Source organism: Harpia harpyja, chromosome 3 (genome assembly GCF_026419915.1).
Source record: "Harpia harpyja isolate bHarHar1 chromosome 3, bHarHar1 primary haplotype, whole genome shotgun sequence".
Lineage (NCBI taxonomy): Eukaryota > Metazoa > Chordata > Aves > Accipitriformes > Accipitridae > Harpia > Harpia harpyja.
Genome location: NC_068942.1, coordinates 12559827 through 12576413, shown reverse-complemented (window position 1 = coordinate 12576413; position 16587 = coordinate 12559827).

Below are 16587 nucleotides of genomic sequence, written 5' to 3'. Positions count from 1 at the left end.
TTGAAGGAAGCTGTGACCCTTTGGAAAGCCCGTGCTGGAACAGGCTACTGGCAGGAACTGTGGCCTGCAGAGAGAAGCCCGTGCCAGAGAAGGTTTTCTGGCAGGACCTGTGACTCTGTGGGGGACCCACGCTGGAGCAGTTCGTGAAGAACTGCAGCCCATGGGAAGGACTCACATGAGAGAATTTCATGAAGGACTGCATCCCATGTAAGGGATCCCACACTGGAACAAGGGAAGAGAGTGAGGGGGAAGAAGTGGCAGAGACAAAGTGTTATGGACTTACTGCAACACCCATTTCCCATCCCCCTGCACTGCTTGGAGGAGGTAGAGAAGTCAAGAGTGAAGATGAGTCCAGGAAGAAGGGAGGGGTTGGGGGAAGCTGTTTTTAGATTTGTTCTTCTTTCTCATTATCCTACTCTGATTTGATTGGTAATAAATTAAATTCATTTCCCTAAGTCTGTTTTGCCTGTGATGGTAATTGCTGAATGATCTCCCTGTCCTTAACTCTACCCACAACTTTTTTTCATTCTGTTTTCTCCTCCTGTCCTGTTGAGGAGGGGGACTGATAGAATGGCTTGGTGGGCACCTGGCAGCCAGCCAAGGTCAACTTACCACAGCAGGAAGTAAAGGAGATGGAGCCAGACGCTTCTTAGTAGTATCCAGTGCAAGAACAAGAGGCAATGGGCACAAACTGAAATGTAGGAAATTCTCTTAAAACATAAGAAAAAGCCTGTTTATTGTGAGGGCAACTGAACACTGAAACAGATTGTACAGAGATGTTGTGGAGTTTCCATCCCTGGAGATATTCAAAACCCAACTGGACATGACCTGAAGCAACCTGCTTTAGTTAATCCTGTTTTGTAGAAGGGCATTAGATTAGATGGTCTCTAGAGGCTCTTCCGCAGCCTCAACTATTCTGTGATTCTGTGAAATGCTAAGCTTTCTGAAGTTGAATTTAAGTAGGACTTGTGTTGCATGGGAATCACATTGGCTCCCTGCTGAAAGACAAATTTCACTCCTCAGTGTTCAGCTATGCACATGAGCCTGTAGGTTGAGAATATAATTTGAAGATCTTTAAACACAACTTAGGGGTAGAAAAGTTAGGAAAAATGAGTGACTGTTCTTCTATAACTGAGAATGGTGCATTGTAAATATTTATATGGCAACATACCCATGTATATTTACTTTGCTGCAATGCCGAAAACGCTGTTAAAATCTTGCAGAAAAGTGTCTTATGCTGTTAATATTCAGCAGTTCTTATTAAGTTCAAGATCCTGTCTTGGCTTGATTTATTTATTTTTAAATAGAGAATATTTTCTTAGCCCTGAGAACATTGCTTGAAGGAACAAAATATTTCTACAGGCAAATACAGCAAATTAAACTCTGGCTTGTATATACAAAGGCAGGAAATACTAATGCCTTAAAATAATGAAAGCATATGGTAACGACCAACATGAAGAGCAAATTGTAAAATAATAATAATAAGACTGTAGAATAAATGTCCACAACCAGCAGATATCTCAAGAGTACTCTTAAATGTCTGATCACAATGAATTATGAATTTTTCCTGGTTTTGTTCTTTTCCCTGTGGAAGACTGATCACTGACCTGCCTAGCACATGCTGGATGCACTTGCCCAAGGACAATCTAATCACAGAAAACATGGAGGCAGCATGTGTTAAATCCCAACCCTAATCAAGGCTAAAGGGGAAAGGCCATAATTTCTACCATATTTGAAAAATTTAAAGCACTTATCAGCCCTCTGCAGGAGAGGACTCTGATGGCTCTGAATTTGAAAGAGAATAATCACGTGGTTTTCAGCTCTCCTGGTTTAGGCTGTGATCATTTTTAAATCTGAAAGTAAAAGGCTACAAGCAAACATAAGCGTGTATATTAGAAGCAAATCACATTAAGTAAACTACTCAAGATGTACTCTGGGGTAAAGACTTGTAGCCTATATTCACTTCATGCACAAAATAGCATAACAAATACAGGCATTGCAGATCAAGCTGTGGTTCACTATGATGAGCTAGTTGTTAAAAGCAGATAGACAGACGTCTGAGAAAATGAACACTAAACAGATGCTGAGAAGGCTTTTACCACTAGTGTTGTGGTTTAACCCCAGCCTGTAACTAAGCACCATGCAGCTGCTCACTCACTTCCCCACCACCACCCAGTGGGATGGGGAGAGAATTAGGGAAAAAAAAGTAAAACTCATGGGTTAAGATAAGAACAGCTTAATAGGACAGAAAGGAATAAAATAATAATGATAATAATAACAATAATGACAATAATAATAAAAGGGTTGGAATATACAAAACAAGTGATGCACAATGCAATTGCTCACCACCCGCCGACGATGCCCAGTTAGTTCCCAAGCAGCAATCCTTCCCCTCCCAACTCCCCCCAGTTTATATACAGGACATGACATCACACGGTATGGAATACCCCTTTGGCCAGTTTGGGTCAGCTGTCCTGGCTGTGTCCCCTCCCAACTTCTTGTGCCCCTCCAGCTGTCTCGCTGGCTGGGCATGAGAAGCTGAAAAATCCTTGACTTAGTCTAAACACTACTTAGCAACAACTGAAAATATCAGGGCGTTATCAACGTTCTTCTCATGCTGAACCCAAAACATAACACTATACCAGCTACTAGAAAGAAAAGTAACTCTATCCCAGCTGAAACCAGGACACACTAGCCATAATGCCTAAGACTTTCCCATGTGTGTCCTGTGAAAGACTTCCAGTTTCCCATTTTAAAAAGTAGTTGTAACCACTTCTGATTGCAAACCCTAAGGAAAGTAGAAAGGACAGCTTTAAAACAGCCTTTTCCTCTTCAGATTCTTACCTGGTGTGGGACCACAGTAATCTTTCAGGGTACCAGAAAAGTCGCATGAGGCCACAAATCTCTTTCAGAATTTATCTGGAACTGGTAATTCAAGTGGAAGGGCAGCCGTCAGCTCCAGCAGCAGGAGGCAGCTGCCTGCAGTTGTCTGCACAGGTAAAATTTACTCCAAAATCTTCGCAGCCTCTCTGCTGTGGTCTGGGCTCCTTCTGCAGCATTTGAGAGGACAGGTGGCAGTGGCATATAACTGCCATAGCTGGAGGCTCAATCCCTCCCACATGTGTGGATCTACTTTAATATAGGGGCAGTTAATAAGCTTGTTGATTTGGGGAGGGGGTTTCGATATCAAAATGAGTACAATTGAACAGGATTATGATGGGTAAAGTCATGTGTGAGCTGCATATATTCATTCCTTTACTAAAAAATCCTAAAGAAAAAACATCACAACTATTTACAAATAAAATATTCCTCTTGTCGTTAATTTAAACTGTACATGCTATTGTCAGGCTGTTTGGCAGCAGGGCCATGCTGTAAGTGGGACAGAGATGATAAAGCAGAATACCAAAATATTTTACCTTCACTGAACTCCTGAACGTATAAATGCTGTCATGGTCCACTATACACTTAGACGTTACCACATGTGAAAGACTGAGGAAGGAATGGAAGCAGGGTTGCATACAGCCACTCCCAAAGTAGATTAGACTATGATGCATAGGCTAGAAAATTAAGCACTCCTGAGACATTCGGATAAAACAGTTTGGCTCCCTTCTTATGTCTTACTGAAATATACATCTGGTGGATAAATGCAGGTCATTTTCATAGTGGTGTAGAATCAAATAGAATCATAGAATCACAGAATCATAGAATCATTTCGGTTGGAAAAGACCTTCAAGATCATTGAGTCGAACCATTAACCATGCCCCCTAAACCATGCCCTGGAGTACCCTGTCCACTCGCTTTTTGAATACCTCCAGGGATGGTGACTCAACCACTTCCCTGGGCAGCCCATTCCAATGTTTGACAACCCTCTCAGTAAAAAAATTTTTCCTAATATCTAACCTAAATCTCCCTTGCCTCAACTTGAGGCCATTTCCTCTTGTCCTATCTCCAGCCACCTGACAGAAGAGACCAACACCCACCTCACTACAACCCCCTTTCAGGTAGTTGTAGAGAGCGATAAGGTCTCCCCTCAGCCTCCTCTTTTCTAGACTGAACAACCCCAGATCCTTCAGCCGCTCCTCATAAGACTTGTGCTCCAGGCCCCTCACCAACTTCATTGCCCTTCTCTGGACACGCTCAAGCAGCTCATATATACCTTGTCTTTTTTCTCATTGACATACTCCTGCCAACATTATCAATACGAGCTGTTCAAAGCATTCCAATACCATGAGTGAAGTCTTCTAAGATGTTGGAGTATTGTAAAAATAACATATTTAGTATTATTTTATTAGCATTCTGGGTTTAGATCATAGGGAGTAAAGTAGGTGAACCTATCTTTTTTTCTAGAATAATAATTTAGCTTTCTCCTTGAAGTTATAGGCTATTCTGAAATAGGAATTGTATCTTTACCAAGTAAATTATCACTGTATGGCAGCGAATCCAGGATTCCTTGAGCCTGAAGGAGAGCAAGCAGAAAGGAGCATACATGTAGCTCAGTGACATGGGTATTGACCTAGCAGTTGGGAGACCAGCATTCCAGTCTTGCTCCAAGTACTTGTTTGTTTGTAGTAGAAAGATATGTTACATCCTTTGGAAGGGGGACCTGAGCTAATATTCCCCTCTCCTGAGTCAGTACCCTGAACACTGTGCTCAAGAAAAAAAATACCATTCCACGTCTTTTGAGGAGCTCCCAGCCATAGCTGTGGGCTGTGTGCTCTGCAGGAGGGTAAAGTGGGAAACAATAAAAATCCAGTCAGGAATAGCATGAAGTAAGTGATAAACCACTCAGTTGTGTCATGGAGGAGGCTGTTGTGGGCATGCACAGAGGCAGAGCTGTGTGTTCCCAAGGCACTTACCAGAGACAAGTCTGGTGTCTCTGGGCCTTATATTCTTTTGAAGTGAAGGAAGAAAGTTTTTAAGCTCAGTCTGTCCCATACTAATCTGAATCTCAGAATAAAACAAGTAAATAATCAGTTCATACTGTGACACCAAAAGCCTCAAACTCCAGTCCAAAAAATCCAAAAGACATTTCAGTACTTTGGAGACTCTGAAATGGCCTCAGGAGTTTCTTAAAGTGAGAAAATCAAACACGGCATTTAGCAACAGCATTCACAGCATGACAAACAAAGCACTTGTATGAATTAAAAAGGGTTTAGAAGAACAAGAGGCCTTCCCCCCCCCCCCCCCATAAGATTGCTTAATCTTCCAATCCCTGTTTAAGAACAGCTCGAATTTTTGTTTTTAATATTTCTCAGCAGTCTTAAATATTTTAAGGGACAAAGAAAGTACATTCTGAAAACAACTGTTATGAAATGGAAGCAAGTTCAAGGAGTCTTTTTTGCTAGTGTTTCTTAGCACTAGATCTGAATACACACATAATGTCCATCCCTCCCTCCCCAGATTATGCCAGTTTTAAGGTAAATAACAGATCATGGCTTCCTAACTGTATTTTAAAGCGTATTTTCTTTTACAAAGACTTAAGTCATAATACAAAATGATTTTTCACTTGGCTTTAAAGACCAATTATTCTGAAAACTTTAATAAAATCTAATAAAAATTGAACTATCTAATGAAGCACAGCAGTAATTTAGTGGTGGTTAAAACTATAACCATGGCAACAAAGAACAAGAAAAACGAAAGGTACTTTCCATCTCTGTGTTGTCATGATTGCAGAGCTATAATGGAAAATTTAAAGGTTTATTTAATGGTATGTTTAAAAATGCAGTAATTGTTCAGATCCTACCAATCTTTGCTTCAATTTAAACAAAAATATATACACATGTATAGAATAGCTTGGCTAGTGTAGTCTAACAAAAAGGTGACTGAAAGAGGACATGACTGTCTTCATCTATACATTAAAGGTTATATCTCAGGGAAAGAGAAGACCTGTGTAAGCTATATTAGTACATAAACAAATGGAAATCAATTGATTCTGACAGCATCCAGTCATAAAATTGGGGGAAGAAAACTTTCTAACAATCAGACCAGAAATGCTCTGGAAGAAGAAAAAAAAATTGTTCAGGAAAAAATAAATCCCAGCTATAGTACTTCTAAGATGACACGAACTGACTCATGAAAGGAATTCAGTGTCATGATGCCTATGGGTACATCTACGTTAACAAGTATCCTAGCAGAAATTAGGAGTAGGAGTAGATATGTGAATCAATGGAGTTGATGCTGAGTAGTCAACATCCACAATATATGCATTTCAGGGGAGGTGTTTTTGACTCTGTCTACCATAGTCCCAAGGACTGAATGTCCATTAGCCATTGCATGAAATGTACTTTTGGCATATATTTTCCAGCTTAATTACATCTGAAAGTAATCCAATTTGTGGTCTCTGATGTCTCTCCATGATGAAAACCAAATGTGAGAAAGGAAACATTTGGGGGAATTGCTTGAAAAACACTCTGCAGTCCACACTAAAAAGCTAATGTAGATGTACCCATCTGGTAGAAAACCAGAATCCACTAAATTTTGAGAGGGAAGTTGCATATAGATGTTTACATTTATTTAAAAAAAAACCCCAACTTTATAACACTGAAGATGTTTTAGAATGCGTGTTCCCATGTAACAAGGGAGAATATAAGGATCAGACTATTAACCCATTTGGCAGAAAACAGTAAGAGATGATATACAAAGCCTTGTGGTGTTTCAAAGTTGAAACATTTTGTGGAAAGTAATGGATATCAGGGTCTTTCACCACTTAATGTTGCATAATGACAGTTGTTCTTGTGCTGTTAGAGGTGTAATTTTAAAAATAAATATATAAAAAATACATTTTCTATCATTAGAATCATAGAATGGTTTGGCTTAGAAGGGACCTTATAGATCATTTAGTTCCAACCCCCCTGCCATGGGCAGGGCACCTTCCACTAGACCAGGTCACTCAAAGCCCCATCCAACCTGGCCTTGAACACTTCCAAGGAGAGGGCATCCACAACCTCTCTGGGCAACCTGTTCCAGTGCCTCACCACCCTCACGGTGGAGAACTACTTCCTTACATGTCATCTAAATCTACCCTCTTTCAGCTTAAAACTGTTAACCCTCATCCTATCACTACACTCACTGATAAAGAGTCCCTCCCCATCTTTCCTGTAGGCCCCCTTTAGATACTGGAAGGCTGCTATAAGGTCTCCCTGGAGCCTTCTCTTCTTCAGGCTAAACAACCTCAACTCTCTCACCTGTCCTCATAGGAGAGGTGTTCCAGCCCCCTGATCACCTTCATGGCCCTCCTCTGGACGCACTCCAACAGGTCCATGTCCTTCTTACACTGGGGTCCCCAGAGCTAAACACAGTACTGCAAGTGGGGTTTCACGAGAACAGAGTAGAGGGGGAGAATCACCTCCCTCAACCTGCTAGCCACACTTCTTTTGATGCAGCCCAGGATGTGATTGGCTTTCTGGACTGTGAGCACACATTGCCAGGTCATATTCTGGTTTTCCTCCACTAATACGCCCAAGACCTCCACAGGGCTGCTCTTAATCCATTCTCTGACCACCCTGTATTTGTGCTTGGGATTGCCCTGACCCATGTGCAGGACCTTGCACTTGGCCTTGTTGAACTTCATGAGGTTCTTATGGGCCCACCTCTCAAGCCTGTCAAGGTCCCTCTGGATGGCATCCCTTCCCTCCAGCGTGTCGACCGTACCATACACTTTGGTGTCATCTGAAAACTTGCTGAGGGCGTGCTCAATCCCACTGTCCATGTCATCAACAAAAATGTTAAACAATGCCAGTCCCAACACCAGCTCCTGAGGAATGCCACTCGTCACTGCTTTCCACTCAGACATCGACCCGTTGACCGCAACTCTTTGAGTGCGACCATCCAGCCAACTCCTTATCCACCGAGTGGCCCATCCATCAAATCCATGTCTCTCCAATTTAGAGACAAGGATGTCATGCGGGACACTGTCAAGTGCATTGCACAAGTCCAGGTAGATGACGTCCATTGCTCTTCCCTCATCCACCAACACTGTAACCCTGTCATAGAAGGCCACCAAATTTGTCAGGCATGATTTACCTCTAGTGAAGCCATGTTGGCTGTCACCAATCACCTCCTTATTTTCCATGTGCCCTAGCATAGTTTCCAGGAGGATCTGCTCCATGATCTTGCTGGGCACAGAGGTGAGACTGACTGGCCTGTAGTTCCCCAGGGTCTTCCTTTTTTCCCTTTTTAAAAATGGGGGTTACATTTCCCCTTTTCCAGTCAGTGGGAACTTCCCCAGACTGCCACAGCTTCTCAAATATGATGGATAGTGGCTTAGCCCCTTCATCCACCAGTTCCCTCAGGACCTGCAGATGCATCTCATCAGGTCCCATGCATTTGTGCACCTTCAGGTTCTTTAGATGGTCTCAACCTGATCTTCTCCTACAGTGGGTGGCTCTTCATTCTCTCAGTCCCTGCCTTTGCCTTCTGCAACTTGGGCGGTATGGCTGGAACACTTGCCAACGAAGACCAAGGCAAAAAAGTCATTGAGTACTTCAGCCTTCTCCATATCCCAGATAACCAGGTCTCCCATTTCCTTCTGGAGAGGGCCTACATTTTCCTTAGTCTTCCTTTTGTCACCAATGTACCTATAGAAATTTTTCTTGTTGCCCTTGATGTCCCTGGCCAGATTTAATTTGTCAGGGCTTTGGCTTTCCTAACCTGATCCCTGGCTGTTCAGACAATTTCTTTGTATACTTCCCAGGCTACCTGTCCTTGCTTCCACCCTCTGTAGGCTTCCTTTTTGTGTTCATTGGGATGCATCACTTCTGAACATGGAGGAGGTGATCCTTGAATATTAACCAGCTTTCCTGGGCCCCTCTTCCCTCCAGGGCTGTATCCCAATGGTACTCTGCCAAGCAGACCCCTGAAGAGGCCAAAGCCTGCTCTCCTGAAGTCCAGGGTAGCGAGCTTGCTGTGCACCCTCCTCACTGCCCTAAGGATCTTGAACTCCACCATTTCATGGTCACTACAGACAAGGCTGCCCTTGAGCTTCACATTCCCCACCAGCCCCTCCTTGTTGGTGAGAACAAGGTCCAGCATAGCACCTTTCCTCATTGGCTCCTCTATCACTTGGAGAAGGAAGTTATCATCAACACATGCCAGGAACCTCCTGGATTGCTTATGCCCTGCCATGTTGTCCCTCCAACAGATATTGGGGTGGTTGAAGTCCCCCATGAGGACCAGGGCTTGTCAACGTGAGGCTGCTCCTGTCTGTCTATAGAGGGCCTCATCTGCTTGATGTTCCTGGTCAGGTGGCCTGCAGCAGACCCCCACTATAATGTCACCTGTCCCTGCCTTCCCTTTAATCCTGACCCATAAGCTCTTGGTCAGCTCCTCATCCATCCCCAGGCAGAGCTCCACACACTCCAGCTGGTCATTGACATACGAGGGCAACAGCCCCTCCTTGTCTCCCCTGCCTGTCCTCCCTAAAGAGCCTGTATGCTTCTGTTCCAACACTCCAGTCATACGAACCATCTCACCACATCTCCATGATGCCAAAAAGACCATAGCCCTGCAAGTGTGCGCACACCTCTAACTCCTCTTGTTTATTCCCCATGCTATGTGCATTTGCATGGAGGCATTTAGGTTGGGCTCCCGATGAAGCTGACTTACTGGCTGGAATTCCTTTGTGCTGCTCTTCAGGTGCTCTCCTGCTGACCTGTGATCCCTCTCCAGGCTCTAGGCATCTTATTTCTGGCACTGGCATCAAACTGGTAGGAGTGGGATGGGTTGAGGTTCCCCTCCCCCGGCAACTTTAGTTTAAAGCTCTCTTCACCAGCTTGGCAAGCCTATGACTGAAGATGCTCTTCCCCTTCTCTGACAGATGGCCCCCTTAAGCCCCCAGTAGACCCAGTTTCTCAAAGCAAGTCCCATGGTCTAAGCAGCCGAACTCCTGGCTTTGGCTCCAGTCCCATAACCATGTGTTGATTCACCAGGTTTGACTGGCCCTTTCAAACCCCTTCCCTTCGACTGGAAGGATTAAGGAAAAACTGCCTGCACTCCAGTCCCTTACTGCTGCTCCCAGGGCTCTGTAATTCTTCTTGATACTCCTCAGACTGCTCCTGGCTATGTTACTGGTGCCCGTGTGAAACAACAGCAGCAGATAATATTCATGTATATAATATATATAATGTACATAATATAGATAATGTATATATACAATACATGTATATAATACATAAAATATACGTTCTATATACAGAGAATGTACTTTCATAATATAGATGCAATTATAGATAAAAGTTAGAGCTAGGAGGGGACTGCAGGAAATCAATTCAAGGTGGATTTCCAGATTTTTAAATTCATTTTTCTTTAAAAAGAGAATCTAACTCTTCACAAAATTAATATCTATGAAAAATATAGTTTCACATCTAAGTATGCCTTCTCCATTTTGACTGCACTTTATATTATAAAAGGTAATGCAAAAGAAATACATGAAACAATAGGTAATTTCAAAAGGAACTATTAATACATTTCATTTATAAAATATAAAAATAGTGTATTTCAACATTTTCAGGACTGCCTTCTTCCTCTTATTCCCCCTGCCTTCAAAGGACATCCTGATAAATCAAAATCAATTTTATGCAGTGTTTTGATCTTGACAGAATTGCACTGTTCTGCAGAAAAGGGCCCGACTCAATTTTTGTCTAAACTGTTCTAGTCACAATGTTGAACTTGCATCATCAGCCACAAATTATAAACTCTGATGAATATTTAGAAAAGGTATAACAAAATTAATCTGCAGATTAAAGCAGATTCCTGCTGCCCAGAGACCCATACCAACTGTTTCATAAACACAGTTATTGAATCTCTATAAGCCATTTAAATTAATATAATGATAAAAGGTAAAATATAATTTTAACAAAGCAATTAAATTACTATAATCCTAACAAGGACAAAGCTGATGAAATGCAAAAGCATCCTATACAGGAAAGTACATGCAAATAGACACTTATAGATAAGTCTGGTTAAAATTCTAGGGGATTTTAGGATTTTATTGGCATCATTAAGGAGGGACAATTTTACACCTGTTATTCCCTAAATTTACTTCAGCTGCTGTTCAGAAAACAGCTGAACTGCTTGGAATTTGATGTGAAAGGAAGGAAGAGGAAACGAGGGTTCATAACCCTTCCAGGAAGACAAAAATAACAGACTACTTTGAAAGGAATCCTTTGCACATTCATCTTGATTTTAATTTCTGCAGCAAAACAAATCATCATACATCAAAGACATATGTATGAGCTTCTCTGAAAAGACTTCTAAACCTCAGTAGAAAAGCCATAATTGTTTTGCTTTCCTAAATCAGACCAGCATCCAGTGTCCCTTTGTGATAAATTATGTTGCTTCTGTAACACGGCCTCTGCCCCCACCTCTGGCTTCTGCCTCACCGTGACAGAACTCTGCTGATAACCTAAGACAGGGAGATTTGCACATTAATTATGCACTAATGCTTAAAAAAAAAATCTTTACATTTGATTTGATAATTATTTAATTGTATGTTATATTACTTGTTTACTTACTATACTTACAGTACTTATTACTTACTATAGTTTTACAGTTGATATCAAGTAGATATTTACACAGCTGGGCCCTGTATCATCATCTAGTAGAAAAAACATGTAAACCCAATACATCTACCTAAAGTGATTTTATAATTTTAGTAGTAGCTAAGTGCTGCCATCGACATTAAACGAAGGCCCCCAACTGACCTCCTTTGTTCCGCTCTGGATCTCTAAAATGTATTGATTCCAGTTCAAAAGCCACATGTAGGGGGACTGAAAGGTGAGAAGTAATTCTATGCATCAAGCCCAGCTTCCTAGTTCAGATGGTGGAGAGGACTTGTGTGGTTGAAGTGCTCGTTCAGGTAAGCCGTTCTGCTTTTCACAGCAGTTAAAGGCAACATGGCAACCAGATCTGTGTCCACAAGAACATGATCTTTGGAAAGCCTGCCTGTTCTTTTCTGGTTTACACCAAAAAAACTATTTATTCCATTAAATTTTCTCTGGCAGAAGCCAGTAATCTGGCATAGCCACCGCCTCTTAGTTTCTTTCTTGACAGAAACACAGAAGAGATTAACACAGAAAAGCATGGCTCCATACCACTTTATCCCTCTCTAGTGTTTTCTCTTCACCACATAACAGAAATCTACCTATGGAGTAATGCATCTATACCATCCATATAAAGGCTTGTGGAACAGCTTATGTTTTTTCCCCTGTGGTGTTTCCATGTATAGGTGTCTGATTTGCTAGTCTAGTGCTCAATACCATGACAAAAAGTATGCTGTTATTGCCTAGGTGGAACGTTTCAAATGGTTTTAATTTTTTCACGTTTCGGTTAGAGAATATATGGAGTTACACGCTAAGTTGTGGATACATTAGAGTTAGATCCAATGTTGAAACACTGTTTTGGAGACTGTTCTTTCCAGAAATAGACCCAAACACACTTTGAACTTCAGAAATATCACTTTTGTGTTGCTGAATCTTCTTTTTCCATCTGCTACTTTAAAACTTAAAAGGGTAGGGATATTGTGGGCATACCACTAGACTTGCTTATGCTAGCACCAGTCCCATGAGATGAGCCTTCCAAAAATTCTGTCTTTAGTGCCCTTTGAATTCATTAAGGGTTAAGAGCTCTCATCTTTCTGCCTCTGCCTGAGATATCTAGCAAATACAGTGGCAATGATCACAGATAATCAGCAATGTTCACTTTCATAGACATGCAGCCCAGGCACTGCACACCTATTTCATATTCTGAGCTGTACAGATGTAAAATGTATAGGTTTTGTCTTGCTGATTTTGTACTCTGTTATTTTGCTTGCCTGCAGTTTTAACTGCTTCATAATTTATTAATACCACTTTTCTCTAATCCTCCTTCAGCAAACACAGCAGGGTAGCCTTCATTCAAGCAGAAGTCACAGTAGTCCAGGATTTCTGTTAAACTCTGCACCTACACAAAAATAAGCTTTTAAAAACTCATGATAGAATTAGATTTAGACTTGGGGGTTTGGGGCTCATTATTCAATACTTACTGAGGCAGAAGTATGATTTTAAACCAAAATGAACTCTGGGAATCTAATAATTACCTTACTTCTGGTACAACTGTGGAAAGCTATTACACACTGGTCTATTATACTTCTTTGTTACACCACTCTATGCTTACTGAAAGTCATGCACTTTTTTGTGCAGAGAAAAACTCTTAAGCAGATGCATTGAAAAAGAACAGATGTGTTCACAGAACAAATTTTCCATGCTCCATTTTCCACTATGTATGTTTGTTTGCTTATGGAAGTAGGAGACATAATTCAGGCAACGGATGGTAAAGGACCTGACTATCCATACAAATCATATCTGTTTAAACATTGACTGGAAAGGACAATTCATTTTAAGGGATTTTTCTTGGTTGTGTTTCTGTGCCTAGAATTTCTATAACCTTCTTCAAAAATTAATAGGCTTTAGACCCTCCAGTCACCTTTATGGGGTGAAACTTGCAGTTGGTCTTAGGAAGCTCTCTCCTGTACACCTGCTACTACTGAAGGGCAAGAGACAACCTTCCCTATGGGTGCTGCCTAGGAAAAGCTTTCATATTGACAGATGAACCTAGGTGAACCTATCCTACTGTTAATCAAGACTTTTCTTACTCTAAAAATGAATTCTTGAAATAAAACATATTTTAATGTGCATGAGAAGTCAATAACTAAACTCCAAAGCTTTTGAGTGAAACTTCTGAACATTAGCTTTTTTCAAAACTGTTTCAACAGAGCCTGGTATTTGTTTGCAAGAAAAGATAAGATATATTGTTTTCTTTATTTTTAGTGGTTATGTCTTTTGTAGAGAAAGCATGCAACAAGAATATCTGTCAGAAATTCCAAAGAAAGCCTTCCACTCTGCCATTTATTGAGAAATTCTATCTTCTGCGTTCATTTTAGAATATTGTTAGTCAAAAAGATTAAGTTTAGTTTAATATCCCTTATGGTTTCCTGCAGTCACATAGTAATTCATTACTCTCTGCAATGTTTTGTGATTGATGCTATAAGGCACAATAGGCCGGATTAATCAAAGAGATAACACGTAGATTTTCACTTCTTGAATATTAATGAATAACTGGGACTCTTATTCATTGGCATTCAAAAACAGATAAAGAACCAGCAGGAAATCTGTAGTAACAGAAAACTGGCACCGAATTTTTGCCTTTAAATTAAAACTGTGCAAAAACTATTTCTAGATAACAACAGAGTTGAATATTTATGAAGTGCATTTTGTTTAATAGCACTCTATATCAACAATATACTAAACCAGCAATTAACAATATAATTACATACTTGTTTTCATATTTTAATAACTAGAAACACCATTTATACAACAGTGGCCAGTTTGCAACTGATAAGCACTGCCTCAGTACAATGCTTCCTACAACCTCTATGTGGGCAGAGAAGCCAGCACAGCTTCATCTCTTTTTCAAGCAACAGCTTAGAAGATACTCAAAAGGCGTCTCATCTTGGGTAAACCAGGAAATGGGTAAGTAAAATACATACACATTAAATATGATATCCAAATTCCTAATTTGGGCATACACATTTTGAAACCACAACAAGATGACAATCTATCTGTAGGAACTTCCTTCCACTCTCATTGTTATTGATGTCATCCTGGCCTCTCCTTAGCCCTGTAAATGTTTGTGTTTCTGCTAGCAGATATATACAAAATATCCCAAGCTCTCAGTTCTTGGATTATTTGCCTTGCCTGCTTAACTCCATTCAAAATCATTCTCAACTTGCACAACAGACTGCTGCAGAAATCTCTGTCCTGGCTGGATTGGGCACCTGCATCCCACCAGTTGGAAAATGACCTGGCTGCATCTATACCTCTAAAAGAGTTCCAGGGAATATCCCTGAGCACTGCAAGTCGTTTGTCAGCACTTGCATTTTTAAGAACGGTCTTTAGATAAAATTTTCCCAAAGTCAGCACAGCCCAGGCTGTAATCCTAACAGTTGAGAACTACCCTCAGAGACAGAGAACAGCCATGAGCACATTAAATTTCTTAGTATGAATACAGTCATATGGGCCAGGAACTTGCACTTTATTCTCCTTAATTCCAGGAGAAGTCCTTAAGCACCTGGGTATTACAACTGATAGGCAGAGTGCATCTGAAGTTCTGTTTTGACTTTCTTTTAAACTTATTAATATTTAATTATGTAGCTAGTATAGAAACTCAACGGGAGAAAAATGCAATGTGAGAATCCACTGATCTGATGGTTTGGGCATGTGGAAAAAAATGGGATTATATTTTCCCTGCACAGCCCAGCAGGTGAGGGTTTTGAAAATATCCTCCTGGACTGTAAACTGTGCATGCTATCATTAGGCTGTTAGTTATTCCTGACCTAGGTGTTTCATACTGGGATATTTTGCCTATGTCTACACAGAGGAGTACAAACAAAAGTAGACCAGGCTCAGTGTGCCAGGCTCACCAGGTATGAACCCAGCTCACAGAGCATTCATATCTATTTGCATCCAGCACTGTTTGCATCAACTATTAGATATCTCCTATTTTGACGTTGTCACTTTCTGTGAACCCCTATTCTTGGGTAATGACTTCGTTAAGAACCATGTAAGAATAAGTGCACCTGACTCTGGGAAGCAGTTTCTGTAACACAACAAGGAGTCCACAAGTCAGGCTTTGCAACAAGTGCAACGAAGCAAGTTCTCCACAGTCGTTTTAAGTATATCTATCAATGATTTGACTTTCAGAGGTACTGACTATGCACAAATCCCAATGTAAGTAGATTAAAAGTGAAAACAGAAACAGGAGTTTGTCAGCCCTCCAGTAAAACAGCAACTGTATTTCGTACAGTTGAAATACATAGTTGCTGATGTGAAACATTAAAACTCCTTTAGTCACAGAAAGGAGTGGACTATGAAAAACAAACATGAGTGAAAAATAGATATTTGTGCATGGTGACAGAAAATTAGCTACATGGAAGTTACAAAAATATTTGTGAAATATTTTGCAAGCATGGTTATCATATGTGGCTGTGAAAATTAAATTAACCATTTTAAAAAAACTGTGGTTTGACTTAATTTACACATTAGACATTTTTAGTGTTCAACCTAACAAGCAAACAGTAACACTGTAAAAAGTAGGTTTTATTTATAACCAAATATTTTCAGTAATAAAAAAGTCATGTCAGAGCAGAAGTGCATCCATGTCTTCAAAATGAGCAGTTATTTTCAGTTCATTTTCTGGTTTTACTTAAGAATCCCATCTTAGCCTGCATTAGGAAAAGTGCTTCAAAAATACCCACTGTGATAAAAATGAGTGCCCTTCACCAATCACTTCATATGCTCCTTTTTGAAAGTTATTAATTTATTTTTAGTGTGTTAATGTATTTTACACAGTTCTGTTTAAGTTGCCTGTTTGTAGCTTTGCAGTCCGTAAAAAGCTTTACAAATATTCCATGCTGGACATATCTGGCAGTTCTTTTCATGATTTTATTTCAAAATGCTAGAAATAACCACTAGTCTGATACTTAAAACTATTTCTATGATAAAGTTAGAAAAAAATGTGGGAGAACATAGCTTAAAATACATTTTTTTAGGCTGG